The sequence below is a fragment of the Ailuropoda melanoleuca genome, chromosome 13 (genome assembly GCF_002007445.2).
Source record: "Ailuropoda melanoleuca isolate Jingjing chromosome 13, ASM200744v2, whole genome shotgun sequence".
Taxonomy (NCBI): Eukaryota; Metazoa; Chordata; class Mammalia; order Carnivora; family Ursidae; genus Ailuropoda; species Ailuropoda melanoleuca.
In genome coordinates, this window is record NC_048230.1 from 27,688,886 (window position 1) to 27,696,247 (window position 7,362).

General features: G+C 46.7%; 1 non-coding gene across 1 annotated transcript; it reads right to left on the reverse strand.

The window, feature by feature from the left end:
* Window positions 1–6,431: 6,431 nt before the first annotated feature.
* Window positions 6,432–6,535, reverse strand: LOC117795854. Its single transcript, XR_004620007.1, has one exon. It is a non-coding gene; the product is annotated as a small nucleolar RNA U13 (small nucleolar RNA).
* Window positions 6,536–7,362: the final 827 nt, after the last annotated feature.

Here is a 7,362-nt window from a genome sequence, read left to right on the forward strand (position 1 = left end):
TTACTCAACGGAGAGCCTGCTTCTCCCTCTGCCTCTGCCTGCTGCTCCCCTTGCTTGTGCTCTCTCTCTCTGATAAATGAATAAATAAAATCTTTAAAAAGATAAAATAAAGTTTATCTTCTCTCTTCTTTATAAAAACTTACCAACCTTCCTTTTTAAACAAAGGGTGGGGTGGGAAGAGAGAGAGAGAGAACGAGAGAGACAGAAGCAGGCATCAGTGATAGAAGGGGAGCAAAGAGGAAGGTGTTCTAGGTGCAGGGGGCCCAGCAGGGGCAAAGGCACAGGGATGGAATGTAGGCACACTTGAGAAGCATTGAGTAATTCCGTTTGATTGGAGCATGAGGTAGTGGAAAGAAGGGTTGGAAAGGTAGACCAGAGCCCTATCACCACAGGGGCCCCTAAATTCCAAGCTAAGGAATTTACACTTCATTTAGTAGGCCACAGGGAACCTCCACAACTGACTGGATTACAAGCGTGTGTTAGGGGGAGGAAAGCTCCAGCAGCCATGCGTGGGATGAACTAGAGGCAGAGGGTCCCATCAGTTAAGCGACTAGAGAATGGTGCAGGCCTCCGTACGGACGCCATTCTTGGAAACTGGAAGGCAGGAAGATATTCATTCAAAGCTCCCATGTCCTGATCCCATCTTTATTCTGAGGACAGATACAGAGACGAACAAAGGCATGAGCTCTAGCTGATTCCTACATAGCCCTGTGGAGAAGGCAAGTGAAGGAGCAGTTACCTGCAATAGGGTCAAGTGTGCGACGGGGTCAAGTGCTCTGGGGCTGCCACAAAAGGGGATTTGGGAAATGCTCCAGAGGTTTCCCGTGTAGAAAAGAACATTGATCCTCACATCTTTTCTTCCCCGCTTGAATCTAAATAGTGCTGCTCACAGATGCATTTGTGTTTAGCGGGCATCTAATCTGAGGCAGTTTCGACTGGCCAGTCATGCAGCAAACACCACCACTGAACACGGACAAGTGTCCAGGCACCTGCTCTCTGTTCACCTTCCTAACACCTAGAGGGGGAGGGATGGGAAAACCAAAGCAGTGACGGGCCTATTGGACTGGGTGATGTGAGAAGTCCAAGGACCTGGTGCTAATTCTGACCTTAAGACACATGTCCCCACCTCTCAGCTTTGCTTAATTGGGTTACAGGAATTAGTCTTGAGAACAGAGAAAAGGCAAGAAACCACATTCTCCTCACTCTTAAGCCTCTAAAGAAGAGGTCAAATGAGGTCGCCCCTGCTTGACCTGGTGAGGATGGCCAAGCAAGGAAAATGACTTCTTGGGAGACATCATAAGGCAGTCCAGCAAGGGCAGGTAGGAAAAGACAGTGAAAGTCAGACCAGAGACAGTTGGGGCAGGATGCCCCAAGGTAGTGCCTGGCATGGAGGAGGCACCTGCTAATTATTTACAGATTGCATGAATGAATCCCAGAGGTCAGGGGGCACTCGTTTTAGGAGAACCGTAATTAAAACTGCAGTGAGAAACTATCTTTCACCAACAGGATAGGCAAAGATCAGAAGTCTTGGTAAGATTCTGTATCAGTGAGGGTGTAGGAAACATACCCTCCAATGCCCTGCTCATGTAGCCATAAATGGGTTGCTCCTGTACAAGGCAATTTAGCAGCATCGATCAACATTCCAAATGTGTGTCACTTGCAGGCAAGCAATCTCACTTCTGGGAATTTATCCTGCAGATATGCACACATGCACATGTGCGGAGTGACCTAGGTACAGTGCATTTATTTGCAGCTTTGCTTGTAATGGTGAAAGATAGAAAATAATCGGGGGCTGGTAGAGGTGATTATGGCTTATCCATTTAGTTAAATACAGGTATTATGAATTATGACGTGGACTGATCTTAAGATCAGTTATCTCAAAAAAACCACAGGAAGAAGAGTGTGTATAGGATGGCCCCCATTTGCATGAACAATAAAAAACAACATGTACATGTGTGTATGCTGTCATGAGTGTGGGAAGAAAATACATACTGACTTATATGAGCATAGACTCGCTAGCAAGAAACACCAGGGGTGCCTGGGTGGCTTAGTCGTTGAGCGTCTGCCTTCGGCTCAGGGCGTGATCCCGGCGTTCTGGGATCAAGCCCCATATCAGGCTCCTCCGCTGGAAGCCTGCTTCTTCCTCTCCCACTCCCCCTGCTTGTGTTCCCTCTCTCTCTGGATGTTTCTATCTCTGTCGAATAAATAAATAAAATCTTTAAAAAAAAAAAAAAAAAGAAACACCAGAACACTTCTCGGGTTTGCCCCCAGGATGATGAACTGGGGAACTGGGGGCAGGTACATTGGATACTCACTTGTACCTTAAAATTTTGTGCTATGTACAAGTAGTTCTTACTAAAAACATTTTTTAGTGGAAACAAATTAAAAAGAAGAGACCAGGCAGGGAGGCTTATGGTTATTTCCTCCAGCAGGGGCTCCCAGGACAGGCACATCCCTGTCTGCTGGTCTATAGCACCCCCTGCTGCTGCTTCTGAGCACGCGCCGTGTGGGGGTGACAGGGCAGGGGACTGTTTGAGGGAACACTGGGATCTCTTTAAAGGATGAGAGAGGAGATGATAGTGTACAGTACTGGAGCTGGAGGAGACTCAGAAAGGACAGGATGTACCCTGTGGCCTCAGAGGTGCAGCAGGAAGGGCACTGGGAATGAGCAGTCCTGGGTTCGAGTCCTGCCCCCGCCTGCACTGGCTGTGTGCCCTTGGACACATGACCCTCTTAATAAGTCTCAGTTCTTACCTGGTAAATTTCTGTAATATTATCTACCTCTGGGGTTTTTTTGAAGATCCAATAGGGTATGGAGTGTGAACAGTGCTTTAGAATTGGAAAAGAGCTATAAAAATCTAGGGGATTATTTTTAAATAGCCCCTCTCATTTTACAAGGAAATCAGAGGTAGTATAGGGTAGTGGTTAAGATAAGGACTCTGCAGCCAGAACTGGCAGACTTGGAAGCCCAGTTTAAACCACCCACAGGCTGGGGTGATCCAGGGTCAATTACTTAATTTGGAGACTTTCCTTTTTCGTCTGTGAAACAGGGTTAATAATAACATTTCCATACATTGCTGTGAGGATTAAGTGAATAAATACCTGTAAATAAAGCATTTGGTAGCATGTCTGGAACACATTAAGTGCTGAGTAAGCAACTGCTATTATTGATTTCTTATAAAATATACAATGCCTATATAGGTCCTTGATAAATGTAAGCAAGTCTTACCATTTTATATGTAAAGAAATTGAAGCATGGATAAAATGAACAAGTCAGGAAATGACAGATGTTGGCGAGGATGTGGAGAAAGGGGAACCCTCCCACACTCTTGGTGGGAATGCAAGCTGGTGCAGTCACTCTGGAAAACAGTATGGTGATTCCTTAAAAAGTTGAAAATAGAGCTACCCTACGACCCAGCAGTTGGACTCCTGGGTATTTACCCCAAAGATACAGATGTATCTAAAGGGGCACATGCACTCCAATGTTTATAGCAGCAATGTCCACAATAGCCAAACTATGGAAAGAGCCCAGATGCCCATCAACAGGTGAATGGATAAAGAAGATGTGAGATATATATATAATGAAATATTACGCAGCCATCAAAAATGAAATCTCGCCATTTGCAGCGACATGGATGGAACTAGAGGGTATTATGCCAAGAGAAATAAATCAATCAGAGAGAGATAATTATCATATGATCTAACTGATATGTGGAATTTAAGAAACAAGGCAGAAGATCATAGGTGAAGAGAGGAAAAAATGAAACAAGATGAAACCACAGAGGGTGACAAACCATAAGAGACTCGTTGTATTTATTTATTTGGGAGAGAGAGAGAGCACAAGCAGTGAGGAGGGGAAGAAGGAGAAGCAGACTCCCTGCCAAGCAGGGAGCCTGACGTGGGACTCAATCCCAGAACCCTGGGACCACAACCTGAGTTGAAGGCAGATGCCCAACTGACTAAGCTATCAAGATGCCCCCAAAGGGACTCCTAATCTTAGGAAACAAACTGAGGGTTGCTGGAGGGGAGGGGAGTGGGGCGATGGGGGTAACTGGGAATAGACATTGGGGAGGGTTATGTGTCATAATGAGCACTGGGTATTATATAAGACTGATGAATCACAGACCTGTACCCCTGAAACAAATAATACATTATATGTTAATTAATTGAATTTAATTTTTTTTTAAAAAAGTTAATTAAAAAAAAAGGAAAAAGAAATTGAAACATGGAGAGGGGGTGTGACTTGCTCAGGCCACCCAGCTAATGAGTAGCAATAATTATGTTCATCTCCTGAACATAAGCACTCTAGTGCCAAGGGCATTCCCAGGTGGTGGTGTATTTCTTATTCCGTGCAACCTGAAGTAAAACTGGACTGGATGGGGAATGGAAGAAAGAGGGGCATGGGGAAAAGAAGCTGTCATGGGGGAAGGATATGGAGAACAAGACTTGTGGGGAGACAAGAGGCATGGGGTGTCAGGGTCTATGAGAATTTAGCAAAGAGATGTGGCACGACTAGGAAATGAAGTGGGAAAGGGGGGTACAGGTCACTGGAAGAACTTCAGGGGAGAGGCTCAAGGACAGGGGATTTTCACCCAAGTTCTTGGTAGGAAGGAACTGAGACCATGATGATAATGATCATCCTCACTGTGAATAAATATTTCCTGATACGTAATATGTACCAGGCTATCAATCAAACACACAGAGTTAAAAGACTGCTCTTTGCTAACGGGGTGCCCTTAGGCAGATTGCTACACCGTCTAAGCCTCTCTGTTCACAACGGGCACAGCAATATCTGGTGCGACTCTCATGGAAGATGAAGTTAGGCAACAACGGATGCGAAAGCTACCATAGTGCCTGGTACACTGTGGGCACTCACTAACGTTGAGTTGAACATCTCTGTGTATGGCACTGAGCCAGTTACTGGGAGGGAGACAAGAAGTCTGGGCTGGGAATCCTCTGGCCAAAGGGCTTGGAGTCTAGTTGGAGAAACAGGATGCATGGGAGATTTATTTTTTTAAAGATGTTATTTATTTATTTGAGAGAGAGAGAGTGAGCATGAGTTAGGGGGCAGAGGCAGAGGGAGAAGCCTACTCCCCGCTGAGCAGGGAGCCCGATGTGGGGCTCGATTCCAGGACTCCAAGATCACGACCCAAGCCGAAGGCAGAGGGTTAACCAACTGAGCCACCCAGGCGTCCCTGGTTTTGTTTTTAAATCTTTCATGCGGGGGCACCTGGGTGGCTCAGTTGGTTAAACGTCTGCTTTCAGCTCGGGTCGTGATCTTGGAGTCCTGGGATCGAGCCCCACATCAGGCTCCCTGCTCAGCATGGAGCCTGCTTCTCCCTCTGCCTGCTGCTCCCCATGCTTGTGACCTAAAAACAAAGGTCACCATTTTACATTCCAAGTCCTAGAAATGAGCTGCTGAACAGTCTGAGCAATAAGCACCCACCAAGGGCTGAGCTGCTTGAGGAGGCTCCCTGAAGACCTCTGAGTAAGACCTTCTGGGACCCAATTCAGCTGAGAGGAAGGAGGTGCAGCCCGGGTGGAAAGCAGGGTGAACGTGCAGGATAAGAAAGCAGCAAGCAGAGCTAGTGCTTACTGAGAGCCCGTGCCCGGTCAGGCACCATGCCCCAGGCTTCCCCAGACCTAATCCTACCGGATCTCACTGTACCTCATGAGTGCTTCTCTCTCTCTGCATATTAGACGTGAGGAATGTTGAGAATCGAAGAAGTGAAGTAACTCACTAATGGTCACTCTTCATAAATGGATGAGTCAAAATTCAAACCCAGAGCCCTGGCCACAAAAATGCACATAAAGGGACTAAAGTTAGCAATATAAGGCTAAGGAAATCTATGTTTTACTCACACTCATTTGTTCATTCAACTACTATTTAGTGAGTGTTTGCTACATGCTAGGCATTGTGCTCAGTGCTGTCTGGGCTACTGTGAACAAAACAGACCCCCACCCTAATGAGGCTTCATGGCTCGGAAAGCTGGCAGATTTTAAATAGATCCACAGCCAAAGAAGTGCTGTGAAGGAAACAGAATGAGAGAGTGCTGTGAGAGGGAACGGTGCAGGCCTTCCGTAGACTACGGAGTCAGCACAGGCCTCTCTGAGAAAGTCATATTTGGGGTGTGTGTGTGTGCGCACGTGTGTGTGTGCGTGCGTGTGTGTGTGTGTGTGTGAGGGAGACAGAGGCCCTAGCAAAAGAGCATTCCAGGTAAAAGAAATAGAAAAGACAAAGGCCTGCAGGAAGAAACTAGGGACCATTTGGAGGAGCCTTGTGAAGGAGGGTGCGGTGAGGCTAGGGACTGGGACTGGCCACACTGCAGGGATCCACATACAACACGTTAAGAACTTTGGAGTCGATCCTCAGTGCAATGAGAAACCAGTGATGGGGTTTGTTTTGTTTGTTTGTTTGTTTGTTTGTTTTATGTCAGACGGGTAATGTGCCGAGGTCATAACAAGGTTTGAGGGAGGCACATGTCACACAACGGTGTGAACACCCAATCATCACGCTTATGAACTACAAAAGGATCCAGTGGGGGCGCCTGGGTGGCACAGTGGTTAAGCATCTGCCTTCGGCTCAGGGCGTGATCCCGGCGTTGTGGGATCGAGCCCCACATCAGGCTTTTCTGCAATGAGTCTGCTTCTTCCTCTCCCACTTCCCCTGCTTGTGTTCCCTCTATCGCTGGCTGTCTCTATCTCTGTCGAATAAATAAATAAAATCTTTAAAAAAAAAAAGGATCCAGTGACGGGTTTTAAGCAAGACAGTGACATAATCCAACTGATGTCTGAGAAAGATCACGCTGGCATGCTGCGTGGAGGAGGACTGAGTGGCCTGGAGTGGAAGGCAGCAGCAAACTGCAGTCACCTCGGAAGGCTGGCGGGGGTGGGGATGGACATGTGTCTCAGGAGTAGCAAGGTGAGGTCGTGAGCATGAACTGGCTATCAGGAGGATAAACAGGGTTTTTGTCAAGGTTCACTCTGAGGTCTGGAAATGCCATTTTGGAGATGGGAAAGTCTGAAGGAGGAGATTTGGGGCAGCAGGGGTGGACCACAAGTTTACAGCACTGTGGGCAAAGGGAAGGTGGGGCATGTGTGGATAGGACTAAGAAGAGATACCTAAGGTTCACGAGGCACTTGTGCACTAAATAGTCATGGTGTGCTAAATGCATAAAAGGTACCAAGTATTTATGACATCCTAAACCCTCATAAGGTACATAAGGCACTAAATATACCAAAGGTACTAATACTTAGGATAGACTCAATGGACAAGGGCACTCAATATTCATGAGGTTTTCATACGACACTTTGGTGACATCTATTCTCGAATGTTCCCTGTGTACTCTGCCCAAGATAGAC